The sequence below is a fragment of the Podarcis gaigeae genome (assembly GCF_964106915.1).
Source record: "Podarcis gaigeae genome assembly, chromosome: 6".
Classification (NCBI taxonomy): Eukaryota; Metazoa; Chordata; class Lepidosauria; order Squamata; family Lacertidae; genus Podarcis; species Podarcis gaigeae.
In genome coordinates, this window is record NC_139682.1 from 73,837,719 (window position 1) to 73,854,065 (window position 16,347).

Here is a 16,347-nt window from a genome sequence, read left to right on the forward strand (position 1 = left end):
CTCCTGAACATGCACAGAGCGCGTGTTATTTTCATTCGCTACACACAGAAGGTAGTTAATTAACTCCCAGGTGCATCTGAGAAAAGGCTATTTCGGGTCCGGTTACAGTCCTGCACTTTTCAACAGCCGGAGAAGTCACCGGTTCCCTCATCCCTCCTCAAAGGGTTTCTAAAGCAGGGGTAGGTTGGTCGGGATCTCTTGGGGACCTGCAGTGGATCGCCAAGGGCTTCTGACTCCCTTTTATTAGCAATATCAACAAAATGGCTTCTCCTACCTACATAAGGCTGCTGAAATGAAGAAAGCTAGCCAGGGCAGGCGTAGAATTTCGTGCAAAAGAAGGGTGATCTCAGTTTAGTTCTGGTCCTGAGTGCAATTTCCTGGGCTCGGAATGTGCTCAGAGGCACATTTGAATTCTAAAAGACCTGGCTCTGGTTGGTAAGATCATGGGGTTCTAGTGAAAATCAAAGATCTGACGAACCTTAAGTCTGCCCTCCTCTGAAAGTACAGAACGGGTGTGCCCAAGAGATGCTTGAGACGGGGACCCAGTATGTACTCCGCCATCTCAAACGGAAATCCTTCCTGTCCCCCGTGTTCTTTCTGCTACTCTCCTTTGAGTTAAGGCAGGTGTAGAGAACCTTCGGCGCTCCAGGTGAACTACAGCTCCCATCAGCCTCAGAAAGCAAGGCCTATAACCAGGGATGAAGGGAGTTAATGAACATATGGAGGGCCAAAGGCCCCCCACTTCTGATTTAAGGCAAGGGTAGTCAGCAGAGTGCCGTCCATGTGTCTTTGGACCACAGTGCCCTAGCCAAGGTGGCCCATGGTCAGGGATGATGGGAGTTGTAGTTCAACAGCACTTGGAGGTACAACGTGGGCAATCTCTGATTTAAGGCACACCCCATGACATCAGAACCATCAGAAAAGCATTGTTGGGTGCTAGCAAGCCTAGTTCCAGAGGGAATCTGCTGTATGCTATACAGCCAAAGAAAGAGCTGCACTGAGTCAGATTTGCATTGTATGGCTAGCCTCCCGCCCCCCCCCCCCCGACGTGGATAGCTTTACCACCCAGTGGTCATAGCCAGCCACTCCATATGCTCATCTGAGGAAGCTCGTCCAGATTGCTCTAAAGGGCAAAGAGCAACTCGCATTGCAAATCTTCAACTCTGTCCTTTGCCTAGGAGGGCGGGGCGTGGAGAGGCGAGCTGAGCTATCAAAGCACCAACTCCTCTTCGCCCTCCTTTGCGGCCCTGGAATGACAGCTGCTACCTCACCCCCTTCGGTGCAACACCATTTCCTTACTTTTGAGTTGAGGCACCCAGTGCAAAGTCAGATGACGTCACTGAGCTGGGATTAATAATAATTTAAACAAGAATTTTCACGTAGCGATGTTCTCCCGAAGGAGGAGTGGCGTGCAGTCCTCATCCCCCAGACCCCCGTGACAACATTATTGTTTTTAGAAGGGTGGGTGGGAGGTTTGCATGGACGTTTCTTGCTTTCCCATCCCTTTACCTTGTTGAGAAATATTTGATTCCTCAACTGCACACGTGGAAATGTATGCAAGTCACCAAGGCAAAACAGATCAACTCCCCGCCCCATCTTACGCCTACGACTCCGATTTTTCCCCTTTAATGCTTTTTAAACAGGACAAATCAAACGCTCTTCAATTACCTTTAAGCGAGCGATTAATAATTAGTCTGCCTTAGTATCTCCTAATAGGGCATTTTGCATATTATTGATTGACTCTTCGCTTGCGCTGTATGAAGTGCGGCCAACTATCACTGCGGGAATCATACCTGACAGAGAATCAAAAGTTACAATCCTCTTTACAGAAATATAAAACGATCCTTATCAAGAGGCAATTAACTGGGCTGTTGTTTCTCTCTCTCTCTCTCTCTCTCTCTCTCTCTCTCTCTCTCTCTCTCTTTTTCTCTCTTTCTCCATTGGATCGGTTTTCCGCTAAAGCCCAACCCTTCCAGTCCAGTCTACAAGCACATCTACACAACCGAACACACGTTTTATCAGTGGAATAATTCATCAGAATAATAGCTACCTCTGGTTTAGGGGGTTTTCTTTCTTTCTTTTTTTACAGTCACTAACAAGGGCCGGATCTCCATTCAGAATCTTCATGATACTGAAAAGGCAGAAAATGTTTCCCCCTTTAGTCATGTGTGCAATAAAAGGGGGAGGGGGGAAGGGCGTTGTGGGGGGGGGGGAGGGAGCTAGCGTGCATTCAGAGGAATCTAAGCTGCACTAAGCAATCTTTCCTGTGCAACTTCCAAGTAGAAAGGTGTAGTCTGAGTCGCCTTTCTGACTGGCCAAGGGATTCTCGTTCTCCAGGACTTACAACCGTGATTCCCCAGATGACTACTCTACCCTTAAAACTCCCCCCCCCCCAATACGTTTGTGATTAAGGGGAAACTGAATTCCTTGCTGTGTTTAAACACCCAATTGAAGCCCAGAGATTTTCTGCGGGTCAGGTTTCTGGCCGGGTTTCAATTTGGGGTGAGTTGTGGACAGTAGGATGGGGTCTACTCCAGCGTATAGCAGAGCTGAAAATTGTTAGCACAAAACACCCAAACTAGCGGAGTAGAACAGAAAGAACAGAACTTCAGATCATAAGCAAGCGTGAGTGTGTGTGTGTGGGGTGTAATATGCTAAGCGCGGCCACACACACACACACACACACACATGCGCTCGCATACATACAGTGCTAAATAAACATTTAGTGTCCTGATGCTAAGCCTCCGGGAATGCTTGTAAAGTTAACTACCTGCCTCTAAAATGAGCGACCAATTCGTCTGCCATACTTCTTTCTTTCTTTCTTTTATTTTTTTGCAATAGCCTTGCCTGGGAGGACTCGAAGGCTGACCTGCAGAGGGCAATCGTTGGACACGGATGATAACAAAGGCAGCTGGGGAGATTAGGCTCAGACACGTGGCTGTGACCCAGGACTGCTGCGTAGGTAGGCAGTGGTGCTTAATTAATGGATATTGAAACAAAAGCTGCGTGTGTGCGTGTGTGTGTGTGTGTGTGTGTTTGTCTTTAGGCTACATTCTCCAAAGCTAATCTAATTCATAACCGTTAGGTTTGTTCTAAAGAGATTAACCCAAACTTTCAAGAGACAGGTCCAGTTAACTCTAGAATTATCCTAAACGGTTAATTGTTTACTGGAGTATTTAAAGTCGGTCATTTAGATACACCCCTCCCTCTTCTTTTTTACTTCTCTGCTAATCAAATAGGGAGGAGTGGGAACTGACAAGAATCTTAATTGCTTCAGCCATTGGCAAGAAAAACGTGTGGGCTTTATATAGGGACGGGACACCCCCCCCCTCCCGTCTCCACTCCCTCCCCCTTCCAAAGCAAGCAGTGAACCACGTCCCGATTCCTGGTAATAAATTTGCTGTTTGCTTCCTGTCTGGCTATTGTCTCCGCTTTCAGAGCGGTTCACCTTTCCTTTTCAGCACCAGGTATGTGGACAGCGACACGCTAATTTGCATATCATACTCAACTCCCTTCTGCCGTCCGCTTAAAAAAACCAAACGCGTTCACACGAAAATAATATTCGCGCTCCGTGTTTGTTTGTTTGTTTGCTTATTTGTTTTTAAAAGGACTCTTTTGGCTAACTTGTTTTTTGAGCTGCTGTAGTGTAACCTGCTCCCACCCCATGAACGGCGTATTCATTAGAATAGAGGAGATGAAACAGCGGAGTGTGTATTCCTTCCAACTTTTTCTGCATCCTTTATATATTTTAACAACTAGCCCAAACGGACTGGAAGCTGCAAGGAAATTTGGTGGTGGCAGACTGAGTAAATGCTGTTCTAAACACACACACACACACACACACAGAGAGAGAGAGAGAGAGAGAGAGAGAGAGAGAGAGAGAGAGAGACGGGTCTCCCCTCCCTCCCCTGTCTGAGCCTTAGGAAGAACGGGTGGGAAACCCATATTTAATCAGTCCATGTCCAAATTTCAGTGATCGGAAATGTCTTTCTCAAAAATAATTCCCACTGGGAGGTTGAATGGGGGGAAAGGTCCCGGGGTTTGCTGGCAAGAAAGCGACTTTGCGTCAATCCTGATGAAATTAGCAGCGCTGAGATTTTAAGAGACATTATCTGGGTGTGCTTTGAGCGCAAGTGAGATGATAGATTAAACACACACACACACACACACACACACACACACACACATCATGAAAAGAAGGGCACCTAACTTCTTCGAAAGGGGCAAGACCCTGTAACAACCATACGTTCGAGACCGTTACAGTCCCTAAAGAATTGATATACATATCTATTCTTACAATGCAACGTGCGGGGCTTGCTAGCTCTGGTTCAAGAGCATGCATAAACACACACACACACACACCACCCTGCTAAACGGTTCTGCTCGACACATGTTTGTTATCAGAGGGAAAGGCTGGGAACACAGAGCCATTTTTCTCAGCAGCTTCCCCCCCTTCCCCCCTTTTGGACTGCACGTTTACCATCATACCACCCAGCATCGGTCCTTTCCCAATAGGAAGTCATGAATATGAGCTGTATGAAGCCTGCACGTCAGATCTTCCTCAATTAATCCACCATTAGCATGCTTGGGATCTGGTGCTTGATGGCTTAACAGAAGCTTCGGTGGCTGCTGTATGTGCTTGGCCATCCCCAATTAAGCTCTGCTCAAAATGAACTCGGCAAGACCAGCCTTTCCTGAGCTGTCAGTGACTCCCGTTTTTCCTTATTTTAACGTTTGTGTGTAGTGGCAGGCGACAGATGGTGTAGATCAGATCGATTTGATTGCATTAGGCGATTTTTCTCTCTCTCTCCTCTCTCTCTCTCTCTCTCTCTCTCTCTCTCTCTCTCTCTCTCCTTCTCCCTCCTCTTCTCTCTCTCTCTCTCTCTCTCTCTCTCCCTCCCTCCCTCCTCCCTCCCACCCCCACCATCACTTCTTTTCTGGAAGCTCGCAGCATCTGAAAGGCGATCGTCGGGGACTTGGAGAACACCAGCATCCGTGAGGTGGGAAGGCAGCGGAGCACACAAAGCCAGCCAGAGGCGCCGAGGTCCCTTTCCCAGGGCTTGTTAACACTATAATCCGGCACCAGGAGGGAAGGCGAGAGTGCGGAGCGGGGAGGGGGGGGCAGCTTTCCGCTGCCCAGAGCTTCTTTCCCTAGCTCATCAGATGCCTCCCTGGGTTTTACACACAGTTGGAGTTCGGCTCGAAACCAGGATTTAAAGGGTAAGCGCTTCAATAGAGGCGGATTTCTGGGAGTTGCATGGGGAGGAAGTGGCGAGGAGTGACTCTCTCGGCTCTGGAAAAGGAGGCAGCACTTTAATCAACATAAATATTTCTCTGATTAACCCCCTGCGTGCACTTGCACCTTATCCTGCCTGGTCCACAGTTCATATAAGTCATCGCATCCCTGGCTTATATTGGCGGCGTTTCTCTTCTTTTGGCAATCCCTGAACTGCTCTAAAGCTTTATTCTCAATTGCTGGCAATGGCTTGCTCATCTCTTCCTAGCCCCTCACCCTCCCACCCACCCCAAATCAACACAGAGAAATATTTGACATTTTAAGCGGAGCCTTCCTTGCCTCTTATTCTGATCGGTGGCTTTGGGAGGGCTCAATCCCTCCAGTTATTACGGTAGGGAGGGAGGAAGATTCTAATCAACATGGCTTTCCATGAACAAAGGTAGTTAATGCTGATGCTGAGCGTCGCTCCGGGCTCCAGAAGCTGCAAAAGGTATCGAAGGAGCAACAAAGCGCCAGAGATGGCACTGGGGTTTGTGGTGTGGCATGGCGTGTTTGTGTATGTCTGTGTGTGAGAGAGAGCGAGCGTTGAGGGGTGGGGTGGCGATGGAGCCGACAGTTTAAGGAGGTTTGAATGGAATATGCGCCCAGAGGCAAGCGATCTGGTAGGAAATGGTGTTCTCGTTAAGTCCCCGTGCCCTGCCTGAAGGAGGGACCGCTGTTTGTTGGCTTAGGGCTCATCAGAGCTCTCTCGCTGGTGCAGCGGGGAGGGATTCCCCAAGGACGGAGCTGTCCACTAGCCCCGGTGCTGAACTGCCTTCGACCATTTTGGTAGGTGCTATCCAGCAAGGAGGGCCGTGCACAGTAATCACTGCATTGAAGCGGTCAACGGGCGCGACTGATGGAGCAAGTTTGGAAATGGGCGCTTGATACTCCGGGGTGGGGGTGGTGAGTTGGGGCTGATTTCTCAACCCGGGGAGGAAAATCGCCCGAGTGCATTTTGTTATGCGGGCTTCTGTGTTTTGGGGTAATAATAGTAATGCTACTATTGGAAAAGTTTGACTATCAACCCTCAGCCTTTCCCCTACCACGAGTTTTTGGCACGAGCGGATTCTCGGACACGTTGTTTTCGGAATTAAGGCGAGAGAGATGAGGTGCCTCAAACTGGTAGCGTGTTGACTTTCCTCAAGCGGCTTTTCTGGCTAAGAGTTCAGTAGGAGGACAGACTGCCCCCGTCTCTTTTCCTCCCCTGCCCGAGCTCTCTGTAGTGTGTCAATCTTCAATTGTGCACAGCGGAGGGAAAGGAATCTCTGTGTGTGCTGCTGGTGGTGTTTCTTTTATAGCTGTTATTCTCGTAGAGCAGCCTCAGCCTTCTGCCTTCAGGAGGGTGAGAAACGTAGCTGAAAACTGAAGAGAATGCGTGGAAGTTGCATGTGTCATTATTTTTTAATGATTGAAATTATTATCTGTATGGTGTAAGTAGTTTGGGATGTTGTTGGTGTTGGTGGGTGTCTATATACATTTTTTTTTAAAGAAAAAGAAGCAGTTATTCTTTCTAGGTCTTTGTAATGATCTGGTATTAAAGCAGGAGCTGGTCCTGAAGGAGGAAATCTGGCAAGAATAAACGCAAACATCTTGTGTGAATGTCACTTGCAATCTGATATACAAGCTGGTCAGTTACAGAGCTCTCTAGCTAGACAGATGCCTTACAGTGAGTCTTGGTGCGAGGAAGAGTGCAGCACCCACCCACACCCAGTCTTCTAGCGGCGCTTCTTTGTATTTTGCAGCTAAGGCGGAACAAAACCATCCCAAACTTACTGTGCGCTGGGATTTAAATTTTATTTTATTTTATTTTATTCTGTTTGCTCCTTTAGAGGAAACCGAATCCTAAACCCTTATCCTCAGGGGCAACCGCTGCAGGTTCGACAAACAAAGACCTCCTTTACCGCCCCCACTCTGGCTCTTGATTGTAGAGTGTTCATTCACACGTTGTGTCTGACAATACCAGCATTGCAGGATGAGAAAACTTTTTTTTTTGTAAAACAGAAATGTGAATGGATCCGTACAAATGTACTTAGGGACGGAGTGAGAAGGGGAGAGACAGGGGAACTCGGTTAAGCTTGGAGACATGCTGGCCAGACCGTAAGGCGTAGAGAGTATCCCTAGGATGTGCTATCACGCGTTTATCAGGCGATCTCACAAACGCTGCTTTAAGAAAACGTCAAGCCCTCGCCACTGAGACCCAGCTCTTTAGGGGCACGCGGGAAAGGAAAACGGATGGTTTCTATTTTATCTTATATTACTGTGCTCGGAAGGGACTTTTAGCCTTAGGTTATACAGCATGCGAGAGGCCTGGAGCGGAGAGGCACTTGCTTCTCTCCGACAGCTCCGGGGGCGCCTTCTAGCAGCTGGCAACGGCGGAGAGAGTATGTTTTTTGTTTATTTCCCCCCGCGAGCCGGGACCTCTCCAAGCGCCTCGCTGAAATTCTCCCGGGCGTGCGCGGTTTTCTTGATCAGATTTCCACCCATGCGCTCTTTCTCACCTTGCTAGTCTAAGCAAACAGCTCGGTAAGACTTGTGTGCTTAACTGTGCGTCTCTTCTCCAGAAATCGCGTCGGCTGCCATGAAGAGCCGTTCAGCGCAACCCCAGGGAGAACTCGAGAGAGGGGAAAGGATGGCAGACAAGCCCAGAAGAAGAAGCTGGAAGCTGGCCAGGTAAAGCTGGGCGGACGGAGCAATGAATGCATGCAGGGATGCATGGATGGATGGATGGATGGATGGATGGATGGATGGATGGATAGACGGAGCAGTGAATGCGTATAACGGTGCTTTGGAGAGGTGCATGCGGCCGGCTTCCTGGGTGCACAGTCTTTGCATGCAGCTGATGCGTCTGTAACGCGCGCCTACGTCTTTTATGCGGATAGACGGTCTGTGGGGTTTGATATGAACATGTGTGTGTGTGTTGTGTGACACGCAAGCAGGCTGGATTGTCAGCTCGGTTATTTATGTTTGCTGACGGGGTATCCAAGCACGTCAGGGGCATTCGTGGACGGGGGCTGTGCAGCGCCCAGATGGACCCGGATCAGCCCCGTCCATGCGTCGCGTGGGAATAGGGCTGCCTCCTCCGAGGGGCCACGCATCTGAACGTGGCGTGGCAAGGCTCATGTCTTGATGTGGCCGCATGCTTACGAGGTGCATGCGTGTGTGCCTGTGGCCCTCGCCTGCCTGCCTGCGCCTTTGGACCTGGGCATGTGCCCTGCTGCCAATTGCTCTCGGGAGTTGCCCTCGCTCCAGTCCTTCATGGCTGCCTCTTCTCCTTTGCCTTGCCAGGGCCCCGGAGTCCAGCAGCCCTGCGTGGATTTGGGATCATCGCTCGCTGGGCGACTCTCTCTTGGATTCTCCTCCTGCTCCTCCTCCCGTTCCTCTGGGCCACCGGACGTACAGTTGTGGATTTATTGTCGCGGTGCGTGCAGCTCCAGCCTCCTCTTCGCCTCCTCCTCCTCCTCCACCACCACCGGCGCCAGCACCACCACCGGCTTTCTGACTCTCTTCGGTGACGGGTATTCTTGGGTGGATAATACGGATTACGTTGTTATTGCTTAAGAATACGCGTAGTCGAGGAGAGTACTCGCGGCAGGCGGGTGGGCAGCGACCACCCACCCCGGTTGGCTCCTTAAACGGCTCTAGTTGCCAAGGTAGCGCATCATTTTTAAACATATATATTTAAATAATAATCATTATTTCATTTTGCTCTCGTACTTCCCTTTTCTCGTACCTCGCAATCTCCGGCTGCACCAGACCTCTCCACCCCTTCAACCGGGGCGGGGTTGCCTCACTGCAGCTTCCCACTCGGATACTGCGGGGAGGGAGGAAGGGAGGGAGGGGGGCGTCTGTGGAGTCCTGGCGTCTGCGCTCGGGCTCCGGACGTCCTCTTTCTTAATGCGGATTATTGATTCCCCCACTTTGTTACTTCTGATCCACTCCCAACCGGAGTGGAATTGGTCCGCCCGGGTGCCAGACGCGCAAGCGGGGATTCTGATCCGCCTTAAGCCATTGGGAGGTGGAGCCGGGGTACGTACGGATGCAAGGAAGGGGTGGTGAGGTTGGGGTTGGTAGAGTGGCGGTGGTGGTTTCTCAGGATTGAAAGAAGTGGCTTTGTGTGTGTGCCCAAAGGTGGAGTTGGGAGTACGGTAAATCTCAAGAACTAGAGGATTGGGTGTTCAAATACAATTTGTACATTGGTATCCAGCTTTGCTTCCCGCTTTTGCCTGGCCCGGTTCTATTGCGTTTTTGGACAAGGGCTGCGTGCTCGGTGGGAACAAAACTTGAGGGAGTAGCGACAGGTTTTAATTAGGTTTAGCGCTGGACACTTGGTTTCTCGCTCCAGGGAGGTGGGGTAGCAGTGTCACCCGTTCCTTCTCTCTTGTCTCTTGCGATGCGGTCCTAAATACGTTGACTCGGATGTCAACCCCATTTTACGCGTGTTTACTGAGAAGCAAATCCGACCTTATTCAATTAGGCCAACTGGCAGCCAACTGTGCACAGAGGGACAGCCTTAGTCTCTAGCGATCCTAATGCATGGGATTACAGCTCGATCTTTGAACTGTTTTCTTGGAAGTCTGGCCGAGATCCTAGATTCGAAAGAGCCCTTTAAAACCGGCATAGGATCCGGTTGCGCATCTCACTGAGTTCTGTATGTGTATAAAACTGCAGCCTTAGAGAGTTGCTTCAATCCTTGCTACTAGCTTGGTCAGCTCCACGGAACAGTGGTGAAGAAGACCCAGGCTTTCCACAATAGGAATTATATATATAGTGTCATTTTTATACACTTCACGCGCACACGATCCGGAGTTTCAGTTTATTTAGGATAGTAGGGTGCGCAACATTGCGGCATTTTGATCGAGAAGTCCTCCCGCAGTGCCTCTGTGTAGACAGGCCGGGGCAGAGATTCTTTTGGACTTCCCACGCCGTGGTTCTGTAGGAAGGCTTAGGTGACCCTAATGAATGGCCAACTGATGCAATAGGGAGCCGCTTCCCGCAGGCCTAAGGCGGGGTGTATATCTCTCTATATATAATAATTACAATTATTATTATTACTTTGCACCCAAGGCCGAGGCAGTAGGGAGAAATTTCCCCAAAGTAGGGCATGTGGCCTGCCCTATTGTAAAAGAGGAGGATCTGGGTCCATCGCTTTCCTGCAGGAAAAAAACGAAGCAGAGTCTGGGACGAGCTACCACACCCTGGGTTAGCATTTTACTACCCACCCACTCTCCACAAGCGACTACCATTTTAAATCAAAGCTCTGGACTCGCTTCTCTTACTACGCGGGAGAAGAACGTGATTATCTAACCAGAGAGAGACACAGACTCGAAGAAAGAGCGCCTGCTCTCCTTTCAGTTCTATGGTCAAAATACAATCCAGTCCCTAGTGATGTCCGTTTGGTCTCCCTCTCTTTTGACGTAACTTATCTTGTGTGGATGACGGTTCCCCCATAAGTAATTCGGGGGAGTCCAATTTGGGGGAGGGAGTAATTAGACCAGAGCAATAGGAATATGCCCTGGTGTAGTTGAGAAAGTGGGGGTTGTTTATTTGTTCCAGATCCCTTTGTCCGCAATTCTTCGCCCCAGCAGCTATTAAATTTAACTCGTGGTCTGGCAATAGAAAACATACTGCGTAGTACGGTGGTTGTGTCAGTGTGGAGAGGCTTAAGTGGCACATTCACCTCTGGGTTCAATCCTGCCCCTTGCTTGCTTCCCATATCCGATCCATAATTTGCTGGTTGTCCTTCTCTCATTGTGGGACAACCAACTGAAGTAGAGCAACGCTGTCGAAGGGACTCCTCGCCTAAGTTCTTTCCGAGCCACACTAGAGCTCTTGCTGCGCTCTTCCCTTCCTTCCCGGTTCCAAGTAGCCCGTCTCTCTCTACCGCCTGGGTAAACTGCCCTTCTTTCGCAGTCAGTTGTTACTACTGCCCGAAGGCTGCCTTCTGCAAAGCAAACCCCATTGGTGGTGGGGGAGGGGGATGTGTAATAAAACCAGGCGACAGCAAGAACGCCCCTCCTCCTCCTCTGACCCTTGGGATTCAACGGACGACTGACCCCATCCTGGAAGACTAGCCTAGCCGGGTTTGGCTTTTGCAGCCCAAATACACCAGAGTCTGAGAGCATCCTGAGCACTCATTCGGCTGCAATCCTAACCCGGTTTGCCTGGGAGTAAACCCCACTGAATTAAACAGGACTTTGAGTAGCCGTGGTTTTAGGATTACAGCCCGGGACGTTGATGGTGGCACGTCGTTAGATACGTGGTGCCTTAGATGTGTGTTTGTGTGTGAGCAAAGAGGGAGGACGGGGATGGGCTAAAAGGTCGATCAGTGAGAAACGACCAGGATAAACTTCACAAAAGGATGTCTCTGTCCAAACGTTTTAGTTACTACTGCTAGTATGGGCCTCCTTTCTTGCAGCGAAAGCTGCTAGGATTCCTTCTGCATTTTGATTATTTTAAAAATCTGTGGTATAATTGCTTAATTCACTCCGCTCTTCTTTATTTGTCCACTTGATCCTTGTGGGGGCATGGGAGGGGAGCCGCTGTTTATTTTAGGCACTCCCTCCGCTTGGAGAAATGATTGGCGGGTTTTTGAACTCGCTGATCTGTGTGTGGCGGAGACTAAGCCAAGGCCCTTCTCATAAGTCGTCGATTCCTCTGGTCACTGGTCCTTATGAGTGGGTTGTTGGGAGATAGTGATGGTTCCATAAGTGTGTAGACGGCCCCTTTAGGGTCAATATTAGCAAAGCAAAACAAATCCCTGCCCCGAAGAATACACATTTCTTTTGTCAGGAGTCGGGAAGGAAACACCCGGGATTTGAAAACGTGAGTGATGGGGAAGAATTGCTTCCATCTTAACAGCATTCTTCTTCCCCATTCCTGGCCACACCCAAGTTTCCTTTCGGCTGTGCCGCATTAGAACAGCAAAAGGAGCAGGAAATTTCTGGATAGGAGTGCGCAAAAGAAAAAAGCACCAGCGTTGCTTTCAACAGCATGGTTTGTTTTTTACAGTGCGGGGGCGAAAAGAAAGAGGTTGGTAGGATTTAGGAGATTTTTGTTCTTCTCTAATAAAAAAATTAAAAAATTCACAAAAGCCCATTAAAAATCCTGCCCACATGACGAAAGGGGTCAAAGGTGTAACGGAGTTAATCCAAGAAATGGTTACGTGAAATTCAAAGCGCGTACAAGAATCAGAAAAGTGAGAGTACTCGAAATTTCCCTGCCGAATGTTGGAGCTGCCGAACATTCCAGCAACAAGGGTGGAGTTGGAGAAGGGAGCGTGGGAGGGGCAAGGCCTCCAATGGGGACTGGCGCTTTCTCTTTCCAGTGGCGCCCCATTTGGCGAGAGTCCCTCCTATTGCTTAGAGACGCCTTCTTCGGTAGGGCGGCTCTTCCCAAATCGTGTGCGCGCGCTCGTATGTCCCCCTTTCCTCTTCTTCCCTATATTGATCTTACATCTTGATTGATTGAACGACATCCTGCTTATTAACCCGCAGGTCCACGCAGTGGCAACGTATTCAAAAAGCGCAATTGAAATGTCTGCTAGGCGATTCACACCAAGCAATGGGCGTAAAGCAGCAGCAACAAACTTGAGTGTCACACCGAAAAAACCTGACGATTGCGTTTTGGTGGCTTACAATTCAGAAGCCTGAACAAAACCACACACAGAAAGAGATTTTTATTTTTTTTTAAAGAAGTAAAAGCATGGTCGCCTTGTGGAACACAGTAAATTAGGCAGCCTTGGAGCAACAATTCGTTATTTTCCATTTGTCAGTCCAGAAGCCCAGAGTTATCCTTTATTAGGGTGGCAGGTGAGGAGCAAGGAAGGATGTTACAGTTTCCAAATTCAGATGGGGGAAGGCTTTCAATTGTTTAGGCTGGGCAGCTATACAGGGTACATACTTAAAAAGCAATGTAGTGACTCTGGAAAAAGAAGGCGTTGGGTGTGTCCTTCTCCTATTTTTTCCTATCCCCAAAGATTTCCGGTCATAATTAAGTCATGGCCATTAGTATAGATGGCTTCTTAAGAGGATTAGACAAATTCATGGATATGGCTGTTAGTCATCATAGCTAAGGGCCACTTCACAATGATGTTATTCCTGCATGGAGATAATTGTGCAGAGGAAAGGGGCTGAGAGAAACAAGATCATGTTTGCAAAGTGCAGCGCCAATGTTTATCGTAAGAATTCATTTTATCATAAGAGCAGATTATGGAGGGGAAGATGTGTGTAAAGTCCCACTGAGAATGGAACCTCCAGAGCCAAAAGCAGTCTACCTCTGGCTAACTGATGGGGCACAGTGGAGCAAACAAGAGGAGAACGCTATTGTCATCATAACCAGTTTGTGAGCCTTCCAGCGGTTTGCTGCTGTCAAAGACAGAACGCTGGACTAGATAGGCCTTTGACAGTTTATTTAGGAATTGTTTATTTAAAATATATATACGTCACTTCAGTTGCAGAGAATCATGAGGTGACTAACAGACAGACAGACAAACAAACAAAAGAACACCAACAAAAAAGATTATTATTATTATTGCTGCTGCTGCTGTTGTTACTACTGCCGGTGGCATTATTTATATATTACAACTGTTCTATCAAGGTCCCTGCACTCAAGATGTTTCCAATCTAAATCCTGACAGTGGTGGAGACATTAATGAGAAAGGAAGGAGAAGAGAGGCAGAGACAGAAAAACGAGCAAAACACGAGTAAGGGAGAAATCTGAGCAGATGCACTTAGACCTGCACTTAGGCTTGGCTACAGCTGGAAAGCGCTGAACTCATTCAGCGTTGTGATAAACCGACATACAAAGTAATGTATACAAAATACAGTTGGTGATTCTGCTTTGTTAGACTGTTGCCGTAAGCACTTAGTTATCTCAGTCTGAAAGCCAGATGTGCTTATTCTCCAAATCAAATTTTCGTGTTCCGTTTAATTCACTTTCTCCAGCTGGAGTTCTTTGAGCAGGAAGGATCAGCACATATATTATGCGGGAAGAGGGACTGTAGACCACACCCTGAACAGCCCAGTAGCCAGGCAATGGTGGATGCTGAGATGGAGAATTTGTAGCCCTGTTAGCAGGGCCTCGTATTGGGACACAGTACCCCTCTCTCCCCTTAACCTCTGCAAGAGACGTCCCTCATTCTAGCATGAAAGCAGAACATCTCTTTCGGACCCACATGTATGTCAGTGGTGCACTTTTATACTACTGAAGGGAGCTGGTTATTCGTTTGATTTAAATGTCTCTTAAACATGCTTCACCAAGCGATTCCAAGGTAGTTTACAAAGGCGTGGTTGAAATGATTCGGACTACATAAACAATGCAATATTGAAACCAACGAGCATGCATAAGAATACAGAGCAATATTAGAGGCAAATAGAAATAAACTAAAGGGCAGAGTAAAGGGTATTTTTCAAGTGCACCCAAGGAGAGAAAGGTCAGTGCTGGCATAAGAGAGCCCAGCAGTGGCTTAGTTCATTCTTCTTGTGGCTGCAGCTTATAGCTCACATAAATGATATGAAATAATTCCAGTCCAAATTAGGTTAGGACCAAACCTTTATTAGAACAACCAAAATTTCATAAAATAGGGTGCAAGCTTTCTCTACACTCAATACCTAATGAAGGGTGGGCCAAATTTCATTTCATTTTTTTTTTTTGGGGGGGGGACCCAGTAGTAGCCAAGTTAGCCTCTTCCATCATCATTTCAAAGAGATTCTTTACCCGAGTTCCATTTCATTTCTCCCCAGGTTTATGTAGCCTGATCTGTCTTCTTCCCTAAAATACATTTTTAAAAGCCTAACGATGCTCCCGAACATGATTTTTCCTTTTCCCTCTTCTTCCCCATCAGAAAGAATGTGGTAGAAAAGGAAACATTGCTTGTATATATTTGGAGATAAATTTATCTTTCCTTTATGAATCCTATTATGATTGTGTCGGCCTTTTTGCATTTAACTCTTATTCATTTTAATGTTATTCTTGTCATTTAAGATCATTTAAAACTCTAAGATATATATTTAAAAAATCAAAGCTTTCTTTTACGTTTTAAGAAGCTGGTTAACCCGGATCAGTGTCCTATAGTGCAATCCTATGTATGTTTACTCAGAAGTAAATCCTGCGGAACTCAGTGTGGTTTGCCCCCTGGTAAATGGGGTTAGGTTTGCAGCCTTTAAGTTCTATTGCACTGCCTGTTAGCTAAGTACAGGTAGCAGCCCAAAATCCTCAGTCAGTAGGAGAACAACATAGCAAATGGGAGGCTGAAGAGAAAATGAGGCAGGTTCTGAAAGATTCTGATTTCTATTACAAGCCTCTGTACACATCCTCTTTCTGGTGTGAAAAACACTACCTGGGTATCAAGTTCAACACAAAAAAGAGATGGAATATACAATAATTATTTGCTTTATGGTGTCGCTGTGTATCTTGTGGGGTTGAAGTGTTTCAGCCATTAGTATATAAGTTAGGTAAACATCTATTTAAACTTTTATTTCTATGGTTTCCTTGTTTAATATGATTAGCTCGTGGAATGAATATATATATATATATATAGTCTTTATGATAGGGGCTGATGCATTTTTAATGCCTGTACTCTTTGTGCTCTTTTGTTGTCGTCTAAATTAACATTTTGATGACCATGGGTTTCTTTCTCCCTTCATCTAGCATTTTAGAGATTGCTGCATTGTGGGGCTAATAATAGCCGATGTATATGGCCTTCTTCAGAAATATATAATGTTGACAAATGCTAGATGGTGCAAAAGCAGCTTAAATTACATTCCCAGTGGCCTTGTATAATATATACCCTTAGCAAATGGCCTAGCTGCTTCTGGGATCTGCCATCCAGATACAATTTTAAGGAAACAACAAGGTTCCTAGAATCCTAGAAATACAAGGAGCCTGAAAAGCCTTTGTGATCATTTCCACCCCCACCCCTTGCAAGGGTATAAAAGACGTTTATGATTTATAATATCTCATTGTTCCTCACAACGACCCTGTAAGGCGGGTTAGAAAGAGGCATAAGTCAACTGCTGATAGCTGAGTGAGGAACTGACTCCCCTCAGTGCTCTTGTCTAGTAGTAGTAGTA

The 16,347-nt window shown here is 47.5% G+C and overlaps 1 long non-coding RNA gene across 1 annotated transcript in view; it reads left to right on the forward strand.

Annotated features, from left to right (window-relative positions):
* Positions 1-2,849: 2,849 nt before the first annotated feature.
* Positions 2,850-16,347, forward strand: part of LOC310846663 — a 79,877-nt gene continuing 66,379 nt past the window's right edge. The window contains exons 1-4 of the long non-coding RNA XR_014565428.1: positions 2,850-2,962; positions 4,945-5,220; positions 7,840-7,948; positions 8,564-8,928. This is a non-coding gene — a long non-coding RNA (uncharacterized lncRNA). The remainder of the gene's footprint in view (positions 2,963-4,944; positions 5,221-7,839; positions 7,949-8,563; positions 8,929-16,347) is intronic.